We start from the raw sequence: 17049 nt of genomic DNA, 5'->3' as shown, positions 1-17049 counted from the left end.
GCAAAGCTTGTCTCTCTCCACGGATGACTTTAACCGTACTAATCCTTATGTAAACTTGACAAATGAATAGATAAATAGACGGTGAAGTTTGCGTCTTTTCACGGATCCCTTTTCGCTGGACAGATACACATGTAAGTAACTGACATGAAAAGACGGAAAAACTTGTCTCTCTTCAATGATAACTTTGAATATATAGATAAGTAAATACTCGACAGAATGAACCAAACAAAAAACCAGGACGTATATACTTTCTACTACATCATAGTTTTACGCTGCTACTCAGTCACATAAAAAAAGAAATAATAGATTGAAATAAAGCTTATCCGTAATTCCTTCAACATATTTCAAAAGATTCGTTTTTTTTTTTTTTTTTTTTTTTTTTTTTTTTTTTTTTTTTTCCTGAAACTGTGTGTTTTTACCAAAGACGAGAAACGTGTACCGGATACCTCTCGTAAAAAAGAATATGCTGCTCACGGCTGAATTCACCTAACCTTTCTCCGCGTGAATGGTTCCTCCTCTCGTAATATCATTCACAAGATTGTGTTACCAGAACTGCATCGTTACACTTCATATGCGGTGTCTCCTTCTCTGTCTCTCTCTCTCTTTCTTTCCCTCTTTTTCCTCACTGCTACCACGAAATAAGGTGGCGTCTTTCTACTTGAAGGTTAATTTCCTGTGAAGAAGAATGGAGGAAAGCGAAAGGTCTGAAGTGCGCTGTGAAGGGAAGAGAACGAGTCTGAGGATTGGAAAGGACCTCATGGGGAAAGACAGGGGCCATAGTGGCTGTAGAGAGTGGAAAGGCCGTTTTGAAGTGCTGGAAAAGTGACACGAGATGCACGAGGGAACTGTGAGGGGCGGGAAGGGAGACTATAAAGTAGGATGTGTTGGGAAGGACGAGGAGGGAAGCTGCAAGGGGTGATGGAGGACGAGGAGCCAAGAGTGTAGATGAGGAGCCAGGCTGACACAAGAGGCTGAAAAAAAGAAAGCCTTTGAGGTACAGATTAGAATATTGGGCCTGTTAAGCTGCTTACCACCAACACACACACACACACACACACACGAGCCAGCATCTTAATCTAGGCATGGCGCAACGCAACTACAAATCCCACGACTTAACGGACTCTATAGCCTCACCACCACCACCACCACCACCACCGCTATCAATAGGGGACGAGGCTGGTGGGTCTCCCTGGTTACAGTAATGCTTTTAGGGCGATTGGCTGGGCGAGGCAGGCAAGGGAGGGGCCGCTGGGTGGTGAGAGGCTGTGTTCTGGCTCACTACTATCCTCTGCCTGCTCACTGCTACCCTCTGGTGGCGTGGTGAGAGAGAGAGAGAGAGAGAGAGAGAGAGAATGCTGCCACATGTCCATTGTCATATTATACTGATTCTGAACGTTTTCTTCATATAAACCAAAATTTTTCACCGTCCCTCCACACAAGGCCATTATATTTATAGAGGGGCGCCCGAGCAGGTGGCAGGGAGCTGCTGACTGCGTGCCGAGATGTAAGGAAACGACTGGTGTGCTCCTCTCTGCCGTGTAACAAAATTTTAACTTTTTTTTGTCTTTGGTCAGTAAAATGTCATTTCCTATTTGTTTTTATCTAGAAATCAAAGAAAATTATTATTATTTCCTTTAAACTTTTTTTTTCCTGATCTGGACAGCGATGTTTTGAAACTGACCTGCTATCATACATCCAGACCTTATGTCATCTATGCGCCAGTGCCGCACTGGTCTGACCTTCCCGTACCCACTCCTCCAAAGAGAGAGCAGCAGTTTTTAGAAAGGAAAAACAATTCAGAAGATGAAGTCATTGATCCAGATTTCAGAGGCGCAACTGAGGAGAGAAACCCTTACTAACCCAACCAAAATGACGTCAACGACCTGATCAGAGATCTTGGTCTCACAAAGCTAATTCCGAGTTTTTGACGTCGAGATTCAAGCAGTGTCATTTGTTAGATGAAAGTGAGAAAATAGGTCGGAGAAATTTTTCAAGCTTTTTTACTCGCTATGATGAGCTTTGATTTTACCACAATGTGACCGGTCTGTTTTAGGCAATTGGAATCGCCTGTAACCCCAACGAGTGGCGCCTCTTCATCGACAGTTCGTGCAGGAGCCTCAAAGCAGTGCTGCTTCATAACGGGATCATGTATGCATCTCTTCCCTTCGCTCACTCTGTATAGCTCAGAGAGGAATACAATAGTATCAATATCTTGCTACATGCCTTGAAATATGAAGAGTACGGTTGGGAAGTTATGGGAGACTTTAAAATGATGGCCTTCTTGATGGGTCTCTTAGGCGGCTTTACCAAGTTTCCTTGTTATCCTTGCCTTTGGACAGCAGGGACACCGTGGCACACTACCACAAGAGAGACTGGCCACAGCGGACAGAGTTTAGTGTCGGGAAGAACAACGTCAAATGGGAGCCTTTGTTGGACCCCAGAAAGGTACTGTTTCCTCCACTGCACTTAGAAATGTGCCTTATGAAACAATTCGTCAGAGCTCTAGATAAGGAGTCTGCAGCTTTCAAGTATCTCCAAGATTTCTTCCCTAAGCTGTCTGCGGCAAAAGTGGATGCCGGTGTCTTCGTTGATCCACAAATAAAGGTCATGGAATGCAGGGAGTTCCCCAAGGAACTCCCTGCGGAAAAATACTCATTTCTAATGTTTTATTGTCTCACTTGTGCAATCCTAGAACAAATAAATGCTACTTTTGCATCACATGTCGTTTTGTTTCTATTTTCTGCAAATGAGAGTTCAAATTCGCCACTTTCTCCGAATGGGGAATAGATAAATTTCATAAATATCATCATCCTGGCCACAAAAGTAATGCTAAAAATAAATATCAGTATTTTCCCATGAATTCTAGGCATAAGCAAATATAAAATATCAGTTGTTACCCAATGGCAAAAAATGTGTTGCATCTTTGTATTCTGCAATATTGGTAATGTTGTTCGGCCTCAGCTTTGTGTGTGTGTGTGTGTGTGTGTGTGTGTGTGTGTGTGTGTGCTCGCATATTAAAGTTCTCTCTCTCTCTCTCTCTCTCTCTCTCTCTCTCTCTCTCTCTCTCTCTCTCTCTCTCTCTCTCTCTCTCTCTCTCCGCCCTTGAGGACGAGAGAGCAACATGTATCATGTTTTCCTGGTTCATTATTTATTTTTTATTGCTTAACGTATACAAACTCAAGTGGAGAAGCACATAACATCTCTACAAGAACAAACTTTTCTCTATTATACTTTTTAAGGGAAGAGGATGAGGCAGTTTAGTGGACTTTTCTTACATTTCTTTCCCTTGGCCGTCCACCTTCAGACGCAAAACAGAGGAGTTGAGAAAATAGATTACTGCTTAGCTGTATTGGTACATCTTGCTCTAATTCCATACATATTAGTGCGCATCCTGGAAGAAATCTGTGTCATGCTTATTGTCTACATTATTCATAATTCTTATATTTTATTACATGTATGATGGCCAAGTATTTCTCGTTCTCTCACTTATTCTTGTTGGGTTCATGAGGACACCTCTCATGTTTAAATCATCACGCACACTTTCACCCCAAGACCCTCGAACTCTCTAATAGCCATGCATTTCCAGATACACGAACGAAGAATTTTGAAAAGTTTCCGTATGTGACGTGGGGAGGTTGTCAGTTCCTCTGGGTAAGGGAATGCGGAACTAGGGACTGTTTATTAGTCTTGCATTGATAAGTCTTGTTGTTTACATAAGAACTTAAAAAGGTAAGGGAATAAGTTTTGTTGTTTACATAAGAACAAGAAGGTAAGGGAAGCCACAAGATGCCGTCAGAGCTACACGTGGCAGTAACCCTATGAAATATCTCGATTTGCATCATGTAGAAAATAAGAAATGAGAATATAGGTCGTTGCTTCATCTCTTCTGGTACATCTTACTTTATTCATATATCTTAGCGTGCATGATAACGACGTTGCGTCATGACATACCAACCACTCCAAGGTGAACCAATGAATCTTCACGTCTGTCACGGCGAGGAACATAAGAACATAAGAAATAAGGGAAGCTGCAAGAAGCAACCAGGCTTACACGTGGCAGTCCCTGTATGAAATATACCTGCCTATTTCCACCTATCATCCCAATCCATAAACCCGTCTAATCTTCTCTTAAAGCTCCCTAATGTCCTAGCACAAACAACATGATTATTTCTTGTTCTATCATGGTTACTGATCCTAAGAATTTTACTTGCATCCTCCTTGTTATAACCCTTATACCACTTAAAGACTTCTATCAGGTCTCCTCTTAACCTACGTCTCTCTAAAGAATGTAAATTTAACATCTTCAATCTCGCCTCGTAAGGAATACTCCTCATCCCCTGTATCCTTTTAGTCATTCTCCTTTGTACTGATTCTAATAGACCTATATTCTTCCTGTAATGTGGGGACCAGAACTGCACAGCGTAGTCTACATGAGGTCTGACCAGCGCCAAGTATAACTTCAATATTACTTCGGGCTTTGTTCTACTTTTAACACTCCTAAAAATTAATCCTAGTACCCTATTCGCCTTAGGAGTGCGAGGACCATTCATGAATGCACGCCACTGTTCTACTTAACTGGTACTAGAAGTTGATCTATTTTCTTGATCTTGCGTTGCATGCACGACGTTGTACATATGCTATCATAATTATTTACTCGTATATTTTTTTGTGCTTATTCAAGAACGACTTATTATGATCCTTATGCACATTTATTAATTTACTGCGTTACAATTCTTCGCTCGTGTCTATTTTTCTTCCTTTATCACATGCTCATCTCCTCAATCTGTTTATTTTCAGTTTTTTTTTTTTTTTTTTTTTTTTTTTTACATTATGTTCCTTACGCTATGTTCCTTACATTGACTTGACTGCCGCCAAGCACAGCCACTATACCTGAGAGCAAAATATTTGTGTCTGCCATTTTTTTCCTTTCCTTGTCTTTCCCCGCTATGTCCACCTTCGATATTCCTTCCAATACACAGAAGGGATTCCTCGTCTCCACTTGGTTCCCCTCGAGGCGAGGTGCCCTATAGAGCTTCATCCTCTTTGTCCCCCTGCACACCACCCTCCGTCTCAGCATCCACCTCTGAGATCCTCCGATGGATCTCAGCCTCCAATTCTGAGACCTTCATAATGAAAGACTCGAGTAAACTAGAGTAATAACACAGCCATTGGACGCAGCAACCCAGGGCGCCACCTCTGCTCTCTAGTAAGTCAGGTCACTGCATGGCTCACTGATCATGTGCTGCACCAACAGATGTCTGGCCAGCTTGAAGTCTGACCAGAGACTGTGCCAGATATGATGTTTTTCTTAATCATTTTGTAGAATATGACCTCACTACTTTGAGCGTCTTTACGCGTATGTAATGAGCCTCTCCCTAGAAGGATGATGGCCTTACATCCGGGCCAAGATGACGAGGTCGCCGTTACGTGGCGACCCGTAACACTTTATGCCAGATTAATTAATTTTCTGGCCGCGACACCTTAGATTAGATCGTTTCGCACCGTCGCTCCCCCGCTGGGCTTAAAGATGAAACTCTTATGAGGAAAGAAGACGATTAGAACCTGCTAGTTTTTAATATACCTTTCCTTCATATTATCGTGTTCGGAGTAAGAAGCAGTCCAAACTTACATAATTTTAGAGTTACTGAAGAAAAAGCGACTGATATTTAATTTGTTATATGATTTTCCTTTACTTTCGTGCTCGGCATAGAAATCAGGCAAATTTAAAGAAGTTCTTGAATTACAAATCATGACCGAGTGTGAAATTATGGCTTGCAAAATTAGATTATTCCAGTAGTAGTAGTAGTAGTAGTAGTAGTAGTAGTAGTAGTAGTAGTAGTAGTAGTAGTAGGACTAGCCAATCAACAAATCAATCAATCAAACAGCTTTTACTTTCAAATACATGTTCCAGAACACAGAACATTCATGACACAAAAAGTAAGAAAGAAATAAAGTAAAAAAAAGCAATGATGATGATGATGATGATAATAATAATAATAATAATAATAATAATAATAATAATAATAATAATAATAATAATAATAATATTAATAATAATAACAATAATAATAATCAGAGTACAAAAACTTCCAAATACAAGATGGCAGACAGCCACTTCATACCGTATACTTTTCGGAAAAAATACGCCTAAAACCATACTTTAAAACTGATGAAAACTGCACTGTAACATATCGGAGCGCAAAGAACAAACAAGGCCTCGTCTTTCTTCACGTCTCTTCACCCATTTCATCCTGGAAGTCACTCCGTTTGTAAGAACATAAGGAAAACTGCAAACTCCACAGCCCGCCGTGGTGTGACAGCTGGCAACAGGTGGCGCTCCTTGCATCCGCTTTACCCTATTACTGTCGTGTCCGTCCTTCGTTAACCTCCCTGTCACTAAAAATTCTTTGCATGGAAACTCAGATAAAAAAAAAAAAAGAGAGAAAATGGAAGGTTAATTTTGTCTTTTTAAGCTACAAAAATAGCGTCTAAAAAGTTATAGGTATTGAAGGAAAAATTTTGTCTGCCAGTGACTCTTCTTAAAAAGTGTTAATAATATTTGAATTAAAAGTTGGCGGACCCACAAAGAAACACCATAATCAGGTTCGCAGTAAGAAATCAAAAGGATATAAATGAGTATCTCTATTTATATTGCTTAAATCGCTTTGGACATCATCAAGACATCAAAGAAGCAGTCCACGCAACGATATCATCCTGATCTCTGAAACTTAAAAAAAAAAAAAAAGTTATGCCCGAAATACTAAATTAAGTTCACCACATCCAAGATAAAACTCGATTTTCTGGGTGCCATCAGTCTTTCCCTCCGAAAACATCATAGTACGTGTTGTTCCATCAAAGTAAATTATTAGTTTGCGGAGCACGTGAAAGTAAAAGTCAAACGAGGTGAAGGGAGAGAAGGAGGGAGATTAAGAAGAGGAGGATAAAGAGAGAGAGGCGAAGGGAAAACCATTAAAAGTTAAAAATAGAATGAGTAGATAGGGATATGGAGGACAGGACAAGGAAGAGGAGGAGGAGGAGGAGGGGGGAGAAGAGGAAGAGGACGCAGTAAAAGTTGTACTTGTTGCTATGGTGACCCGTTGAAGGGAGGTACTCGTACTTAGTGCCGCTCTTATCTCCTTGTTTTAAAACGCTCTGCTCTCTCACCATGACTGTTTTCATAGTACCCCAGAGATGATTAGCCTGGTTCTCGAAAGTGTTTTTCCAAGAAATAAGTTAGACCTTGTTCATCTATAACTAGAATCATGAAAACACCCTCAAAAACCCGTGTAATGAACTAAATATAAAGCCTTTTGAAGACAGTCGAAGTGCAGCGTAGAAGTATTTCAGAATATGGGCATGAAGGAGGAGACAGAAGTAGTTGTGGTGGTGGTGGTGGTGTTGGTGGTGGTGGTGGTGGTGGAGACATGAATTTGATGTAAAGAAAAGAGGGAAAAAGGAGTAGGACGGGAGGAGAGAATGGGAAAAAAGGAGGAGGAGGAGAGAAAGGAAAAAAGGGGGAGGAGGAGAGAAGGGAAAAAAGGAGGAGGAGGAGGAGGAGGTACAGGTACAGGTAGGTAATGAATGTGAGGGTTGCAGAAGAGTACTAATTAATAACCAAGGTGTAATTCCAGGGTAAATCCACACCTGGCACTGCTTATTTTTCCACCAATCAGTAGACGAGAAATTCACTGTTATTTTTGCCTTTTCGTGTGTGTGTGTGTGTGTGCGCGTGTATGTGTGGTTGTCTGTCTGTATGTCAGTATGTCTGTCTATGTATGACTATTTATGTTCAGGTTCAAAGCGTTTAACAGTAAATCTCCATGAGAGTATAATAATTAAGTTTGTTAAAGTAAATGCCGTCTGTAAGGCTGCCTTGTCTTGTGTGAAGGCTTCTGTGGATGGATTTGCTTCTTATCACGTCACACATTAAGTTGTTGTTGTTGTTGTTGTTGTTGTTGTTGTTGTTGTTGTTGTTGCTGTTATTGTTGTTGTTGTTATTGTTGTTGTTGTTTGTGGTGTTGTTGTTGTTGTTGTTGTTGTTGCTGCTGTTATTGTTGTTGCTGTTATTGTTGTTGTTGTTGTTATTGTTGTTGTTGTTGTTGTTGTTGTTCCGCATTTATGTTCGAGTGTTGGTGTTTATTGGTTGTATTAAATGACAAAGAGAGAGAGAGAGAGAGAGAGAGAGAGAGAGTGTGTGTATGTGTGTGTGTGTGTATGCGTGCGTCAAAGAGGGAAAGGGAGTACTGACTTGTAAATGTCTTCACTTTCTCTCTCTCTCTCTCTCTCTCTCTCTCTCTCTCTCTCTCTCTCTCTCTCTCTCTCTCTCTCTCTCTCTCTCTCTCTCTCTCTCTACCATCCTCTCTTTCCTCTTCCTTGATCTTTCCTCCTACAAGATTAAACAATACTTGCTCTCGTCTGCTCACCATTACTCAAGGAAACCAGAACCTGACCGTCGACAAAGGGACTGATGACCTCTGGGGATCGTGGGGAGGTCGCTCAGAGCCGCTCCTAGCAACAGACTAGGGAAGGAGGCGGCGGGAGTGGCGTAGAGGAGTATACTGGTGTGGGGTGCTGACGTTGTTCCTGGCGGAGATAGGAAAAGTGGGCTACCGTACAGGCAATAGGATTAAGAGAGATGAGTTAAGATATTGGTGGAGATTATGGATGGTGGTTGGTGGTGGTGGACTTGATGGAGTCTCGCACTAGTGGATGTAAAAGTTTTGTGTTTTATGTAAGTAACCTTATTTCAACTTCAAGACACTGACTGTTTATTTGTGGCCAAAGTACGTATGATGCCTTTTTTAAATTGTTATCTACACAAAGAAGGGACCTCCAGCAGCGAAATCAGTGAACTGGATGAATTTAAACCTAACCTAACCTAACGTACCCCTCAAATGAAGACACTAATGCATTACTTCAATGTTATCCAAAGTTCTGAGTTCCTAACATGTCTTGCTTTCTGTTACCAAGTGTGGCTTATCATCAGAGTGGACTGTCTGCTGCTGTTCGGTCATCCTTTGTATTCCTTTGTGTTGTTGGTGATGGTGGAGGGACAGAGTTAATTGTTAGGTATTGGACTAATTTATCTGTTTTATTTATCTATTTTTATGCTGTCCGGTCTTCCTTTGTGTTCCTTTCCAGTGGTAGTGGTGAAGGTGGCGAAATGTAAAGGTATAGGGCAGATTTGCGTTACTGTTCGGTCTTCCTTTGTGTTCCTTTATGGTGGTGGTACATGAAATTAACTGTAAGGCATGGGCTGATTTGTCTCATACTGTTTGCTTTTCCTTTGTGTTCCTTCGCAGTGGTGGTAGAAGCATTGGAGGTGGTGAAGGAACATGAAGAGAACTGTTAAGTATTGACCTTCCCATCCACACCACCACTTCCTCCTCCATCTCCATCTCTGCTTTACCTGTTACACGCTAAATTCAAATGTGATGAGTATTGGGTTCGTATTTGATTATAGGATGGTGGAGAGGGCGGGGCACCGTGTGTGTGTGTGTGTGTGTGTGTGTGTGTGTGTGTGTGTGTGTAGCTTGGTGAAGCAATTTACTAAAGTTCTTGTTTTGATTGAGGTGATGGTGTGGCGAAGATTGGTATGCCAGTGAATTGAGGGGGTGCACTGCAGATGAAGGGGCGCATCGTCATGGGTAGGATCTGAGGAATGTACAATCTGACCTTGAGGGGAGAACTGAGGGGCGAACAGTGGCGCAGTGTGGTAGTAGTAGTAGGTAGTAGTAGTATCGATGATGGTAGTAGTTGTAGTAGTGGCAATAGCTGTAGCAGTGGTAGTAATAGTAGTGACAATAGCAGCAGCAGCAGCAGTAGTAGTAGTAGTGATGGTAATAGTACTAGTAGTAGTAGTAGTAGTAGTAGTAGTAGTAGTAGTAGTAGTAGTAGTCGTTGTTGTTGTGATGGTGGTGGTGGTGATGGTGGTAGTGGTAGTAAGACATTCCATATTCCCACGGCGCTGGTAACATTCCCCAGAGCAGTGAGGCGATATACCATCATTAAACTTGCATGCCCATCATTTATGAGACCTTTGCAACCTCTCCCAGACGCTTGTACGGTTTATATATTCAGTTGCCTGGCATTGTCAAATATCTTGAGAGCCAAAACGGATACATTCATACGCTAATAAAAGGCGTAGACTGTTGGCTCCGAGCCCTCACAAACGCTCATAGTAATTCCCTTTTATTATCATATTATGGACTCGATACCTGCACGTCATGTTCTCGACGAAAAGAATGTTGAGTTTCTTTCCTTTTTTTTTATCATGGGCTTAAAGGATCCCGCACAAGATGTGTCACCATGCTTTGAAAATGTCCTGATCTTGAACTTGTCCTCTATGGTGTCCAGTGTAAATTATATAGTGCAGTCCTTTAAGATTAGATATCACGAAATATTTGAATAAAAGTGGATGTCTTTAATGACAAAAAATACGTTGCTTGTTAGATTATCAGACTGCTATAATGAAAATTTTTTTACACATGTTTGATTGTTGGATTGATTAAAACAAATTACGTTATTACTATAACAAGTGTTCGTTCTATAATATTCGTTTCATTTTTTTTTCTTTTTTTTTTGTGTGTGTGTGTGCTTTTTTCGCAATTTTTTTTTTTTTTATTTCTCAAGGTTTTAAGTTTCTGGTTACTTATATAAGCTTGTCCTTCAAGATTATGTGACTAAAAATTGTACCCAACACGAATAAAGAACTGTATTGCTCTCTCTCTCTCTCTCTCTCTCTCTCTCTCTCTCTCTCTCTCTCTCTCTCTCTCTTCAAAATAAATTAAACTTCCACCCAGCTCTTCTTTCTCTACTCCCTTCACTAATCTTTCCTACTCTCCCTTCCCTTGCCCCTCCCCACTCTCCCATCACCCTTTCCTTCTCACTCTCCCTCTGACTACTACCTGTATACATAATTCACGACTTGCTCTTCACCACTTTGCGTTGTCATCTCAATAGAAAACCTCCCGTAATACTATTGCAACGATACAAACAATTCACAACATATAAAAGTCTCATAATTACAGCTCTCAACATTTCCAGCGCCTCTCAAACCACTACCACCACTTGTTTATCAGTTGACGGGGATCAGGAAAATAAAAGGAAAAGATAACATACTAAAACTCTGGAAAGGAAGGAAAACAGAAAGGGAATGAAGGGATAATGGTGAGAATAGAAATGAAATGGTGCACAGAATAATAATGTAAGAAAAGAAAACCAACATGAATTCTGGAAAAGGGGGAAAAACGGTTAAAGGAAAATCGAGGGGTATTAGTGAGAATAGAAAGATAATGAAGCACAAAACACGCGTCTTGAGGTGAAGATGAGGACGGGAAGGTGTCGATGTATGTAAAGGCGATTCAAAACTAAGGCAGTCTGACGAAATCCTTTACACTGCTAGCTGGAAACGAAGAAAAAATGGCCGAAAAGAATCAAGGAATAAAGAACAAAATAGAAATAGAAAATATGTGAACAGTGCAATGAACACCACTTGAATTCAAGGAAGTGAGGAAGGAAGAGAGGAACGCACTTATGTAAATATCATACTTTCTCCGCAACAACAACAACAACAACAACAACAACAACAACAACAAGCTCCAATACCACTTCTCACAATGACTTGCAATACGTCTTCGCAAGAAATTAACGATGCCCACTGTTGTCATAAGTCGCCATCCACCGCAGGAGTGTCACTAAACTGTCCCTTACATTTCCCTACGTAATGATTTCCTTGAAGTTGTCATTGTTCTGGCTATTTTCTCCGTAGCCGCGCAGTTAGCCAATTCTCTGCATTGGGAAGAAGGAAAATGTGCTTGAAACAGGAAGAAGAGGTAAAGAAGAAATGGTGGGGAATGGAAGAGGAAGAAAAGGTATTTGATTGGGGAAAATATAGGTATTTAAAAGGAAAGGAAAGTATGTTGCAGTGACTGAAGAAAATTATGTGTTTGGAAGGGGAAAAAGAGAAATTAATAAAGGAGGGATGGAAAGGGAATTAAGAGGAAGACAAGATGTTTTAAAGAGGAAAAAAGGGACATTTCGAAACAAAAGAAATATATATTGAACTAAAACAAAAGAAGCGATGTGTTTGGAAGGAAAAGAAAGACTGGTAAAGAAGAGATGGAAAGAATATTAAAAGAAAGACAAGATATTTGAGAGGAAGAAAAAAAAAAGGACATTTGGAAGGGAAAGAAAAGTATACTTAAGTAATAAAAAAAAAAAAAACGTTATGTGTTTGGAAAGGGAAGAAGAGAAAGAGAAAGAAAATGAAAAAGATAATTAAATGGAAAAAGAAAAGTATGCTGTAGTAACAAAAAAAAATGCTAAATTAAAAAAAAAAAAGAATATTGTAGAAGTAATAAGAGAGAGAGAGAGAGAGAGGAATAAGAGATGTTGGAAGGAAGGGACGTCAGCGCTGTCCATGCAGTGTCCGCCTCGTCCCTCCGCCCCTGAGCAACTGACATGTTTAGCCTTAACTTTTTAATGACATTCATAACGCATGGATAACTTATACCTTTGGGGACACAGAATGCTACACAGAAATGCGGGATCGATGTGCTGAGCTATATGCACATATAAAATAGGAAGATAAAAGAGTGTTTATGAAAATGTGATACTGAGTTATTTATGCCTTCACGACACAGAAACATAGAAATACGTAGAAGTGTACCGTTGGAAAGGGAGAAAGGAGGAAGATATGATGTGTTGCCAAGCTGTAATTATATATATATATATATATATATATATATATATATATATATATATATATATATATATATATATATATATATATATATATATATATATACTCGTATATATATATATATATATATATATATATATATATATATATATATATATATATATATATATATATATATATATATATATATATATATATATATATATATATATATATATACGATATGATACAATATTACAATTTGCTCACAGCTTAGAAATAAACTGAAGTACATAGGGTATATAGTGAAATGCAGAGTAATTCATTGGTTACACACCGTAAGAAAACTAATAGTGAAGATCGAGCGATTGGTGAGTCTACTAAATGCTGCCTCAGATTCATTATTACCCATTAAAGTAATAGAGTCAGGAAAAAAGTATCTGTACATCTTATATGTACGAACACACACGAACATAGCTATATCCAAACAATTGAGTTCAGTTAGCACTTAGTGTCCTCGTTCAAATTATCTCATCTATTCTGTTTTGTTACTTGAGTTAAGTTTCTTCCTTATTTATGTGTACATTTGAGTTTGTTTTCTTTATTATTTTGAATTTAGTTTCTTTGATATTTGTGTGTAATATTTGTGAGTTTAACTTCTTCATTATTTATAAGTACATTAGAATTTAGTTTCCCTATTATTTATGTGTGTATTTATATATGCATATATAGGCACAGAGGAAGGTAAAACATTAGGAACCGTATCATTAGTAGGAGCTGCGACGAACTCGGAAAGGAGGCCTGTAGCTGCGTCGCGGCGGCAGGAGGGGCGAGCCGTGAGCGTGGGGAATTTAATGGCAAACAAAATACTTACATGTCCCGCTTTAGTTACAATCGTTGCACCCCAACTGAGGTTACTAGTGCAAAACAGTAACACTAGGTCTCACTCTTCGCTCATGGTATCTTCTTGCTTCTTTGAAAAAAAAAAAATGCGCACAAACGGTTTTTTATTTATTGTGTATGTGTGTGTGTGTGTGTGTGTGTGTGTGTGTGTGTGTGTGTGTGTGTGTGTGTGTGTGTGTGTGTGTGTGTGTGTGTGTGTGTGTGTGTGTGGACCCCTCTAGCGTCCTTGACTCTCTGCGACTCAAGAAACATCGTCTTTAGGGGTGAGGCGCCTCGTGCATGCTCACACGCCATGCAGGGAAAGGCAGCGGCTGTCATGAAACTTCCTGAGTGGAGCTTGTAGTAAGACCTTGGGGTGTCAGAAGGGTTGGGGAGGAGGAGATAGTGCGAGGAAACAGAGATAGTAAAAGGAAAGAGAGGAAGTGATGGTAAACGAAGGCGGCGGTGGGGGAAAGGAGATAAGTATTGAGGAAGAGCAGGTGTCCCACGCAATCTCAGTCACGTCAAGTTATTTTCATTTCATTTTCGTTCAAGGCCGCACAGGAAGGCCACCACCTTGAAATGACAATCGTCCTCTAAAGCACAGAGAACAGCAATAGCATCCTAACACCTGCACTTTGCTAATTTTTCGAGACATGACAGACACCTAACTGTGATACCCGCACCACGACGTCCTTGAGGTCTGCAGGTTTATACAGTCCTGTGTATGAACATTATCGAGTGTGACTTGACAGCCTAGCCAGCGACAGGGCCACCTCACTCCCTCCCTCCCTTCTCCCTCCCTCCTCCCTCGGCAGCACGCATCACCATCCAGTGATACATGCAGATATATTCTGATGTTGTGCATGCATAATTAATAAATATATTATTTCCTTGTGTGAAGGCTGGTGTTCGCTGTTAAATCTGCGCAGCATAGACAGTGCTAGAAAATGCTCTTTGTGTGCTCCGTTGAGTCTGGTGTGCGTGTGTAGGTGATGTCACATGCTACATTTCACTTTTTTCTCTTTTTTCTTACTTGATACGTTTTACGCTTCCTAATAACTCGTATTTTAAACGCTTCAGATTCTCTTAAAGGCAATATTTGTTTTTAAAGAAAATATAAATAATTTATGGGATCTCCATAGGTGTCTTCCCATTGGTGATGCAGAATCCTTGCTCAGCTATCACTGGAGTCAGGAATCACTCTTGAAATAACTGAGACCAGACATGAGATAAATAAGAATGCGGTTCATGTATGACTGTGAACAACCTCAAGGCAACAGGACGTTCGTAGAACAAATAACAGTAGTATATATTTTTAACGGGGCAGCATAACTCGTCTACAAGACAGCACCAGATATGCTCACTCCTTATTATCTATTCCTTGTTTCGTATCATGTCAATATGATCCAGTTTTAGAAAGACCAATATGACGCAACTGTCTAGACATGATTTTTATGCTCTAATCACCGCCACACGCACCTTAATGCCCTCCTTTCTCTGTCTCCGTCAAGCATCGGATTTGTAACATTACCGTTCCCCATTTCAAAGGACTGGTCCATATTCGTAAACAATTCAGCGTTTTGTCTCGGTTACTTTTAATTAAGAGGCCCTTGAGGAAGTTGTCGTGGTGTTCAAGGGCGTCTCTATGATTCTCCTGATTCTTTAACATGTATTTTGTGACACTAATGTGAACAAAAACATCCATGAAAAATTAACGAGTTAATTACGCGGCCTTGAGTTATGTACATCATAAGTCAGTCTCTCTCTCTCTCTCTCTCTCTCTCTCTCTCTCTCTCTCTCTCTCTCTCTCTCTCTCTCTCTCTCTCTCTCTCCCTCCATTATCACCACCAATTTTCTTGATCTCCACATCTGTATCCCTTCCTTGTCACACCTTCCCTCTCATTACCATCCATCCACCCATAAAGACACATTTAAATATCACCACCCTAACCACTACGATCATCTTCTTCCACAGACCTCCCAAATAAACATGATAAGATACCCTCCCTCATTATCAATCATCCCCACCCCTTTATATTTCTCATTCATTAGCATCTCGTGCCATGTGTGTGTGTGTGTAGGAATAGGCCTCTATATTTCTCCTTTATGGCTCCATTCGCCCGAGTTATTTTATCGCTTTGGCGGTGTGCTCACTCGTTTGTCTTTTCGATCCTGGCGCCGCCGCTCGTTAAAGGCGCTTCTCTCTCTCTTCCCTCCCTCTCTCTCTCCTCTCTCTCTCTCTCTCTCTCTCTCCTACTCTTCCCCACCCCACATGAGGCGCACCATTAACCCCTGTCGTTAATTAAACCTTCCTTCGATGACAGGTAGAATGGGAAGAGTGAGAAGAAGAGGTAGAAGAATGACGATGATGGAAGAAGTTATAGGATACGAGAAAAGAGGAATAGGCGTAGGGAAAGGAAGAGGAAGGTAAAGTAAAGATGAGGGAAAAAGGGGGAATAATGGGAAAAAAAAGCAATATGAGAAAGAGAAGAAATGAAGGAATGGGGGAATGGAAGGAGAGATGAGAAGTGGAAAGGACAGGAAATGTGATAGGATAGGAAGAAAGAGGAAGAGGTGTGGGCAAGAGAATAGAGAAAGAGAGATAAGCATGACAGGAAAACGTGTGAATGCGGGAAGAGAAACAAATATGAGAAAGAGGAAGGAAGGAAGGCGGGGATTGGAAGAAGTGATGAAAAGAAGCTGAAGGGGTAGGAGGAGGAGGACAGACTTATATCAATAAAATAAAAGGATATGAATAAGAAGAGAAGATGAATAAGAAAGAAGTTAGATAATAGGAAAAGGAACAAACGAATACTACAGAAGTAATAGGATAAGAAGAAAAAAGTTGTAGAAAAAATCAAATGTCAATGTATAGAAAAAGTGACATGTAAGAGAGAGAGAGAGAGAGAGAGAGAGAGAGAGAGAGAGAGAGAGAGAGAGAGAGAGAGTATAGATATAAGAGGAGGAATAGGCGAGACAAGGACTTTGGGTGAGGTTGGAGCAATAACACAGCGATTCTCCATCTTTCCCTTGATTGCTCCTCCCCCCACACTTTGTTTGTCCACCCCCACTAATGTAGGGTCCTTAATTGGGTCACTCCGGTCTCTTTTATAAGTCTGTGGAGTTATTTTCGGCAGCCACGTACACCCTGCCACCCTGCCACCTCGCTCTTCATTCCCTGCTCTTCTCGCTCTGCTTCCTTTTCTGCTGCCCTTCCTCCCTTCTTTTTTTTTCTCCCTCTCTCGCTTTCTCTCTCATCTCTGCCCGTTTCGTCCCCTAACCTGGAGTCATCAAAGCACTTGTAAATACTCTCTCTCTCTCTCTCTCTCTCTCTCTCTCTCTCTCTCTCTCTCTCTCTCTCTCTCTCTCTCTCTCTCTCTCTCTCTCTCTCTCTCTCTCTCTCACGTGGAGGATTTGTAATGAGGATAAAACTTTGCAGGCTTAAGTAAAGGGATTTTTTCTCTCTCCCTCTAAACTTTCAG

At 40.6% G+C, this 17049-nt stretch overlaps 1 protein-coding gene across 2 annotated transcripts in view; it reads left to right on the top strand.

Annotated features, from left to right (window-relative positions):
- The window catches only part of LOC135101530 (synaptotagmin-15-like), a 101859-nt gene that overhangs the window by 65551 nt on the left and 19259 nt on the right, over positions 1-17049 (top strand). The gene's annotated exons all lie outside the window — the stretch shown is intronic.

The sequence above is a fragment of the Scylla paramamosain genome, chromosome 6 (genome assembly GCF_035594125.1).
Source record: "Scylla paramamosain isolate STU-SP2022 chromosome 6, ASM3559412v1, whole genome shotgun sequence".
In the NCBI taxonomy this organism is placed as follows: domain Eukaryota; kingdom Metazoa; phylum Arthropoda; class Malacostraca; order Decapoda; family Portunidae; genus Scylla; species Scylla paramamosain.
Note: the sequence above shows the minus strand (reverse complement) of the source record. Positions and strands in the feature narration are given on the sequence as shown.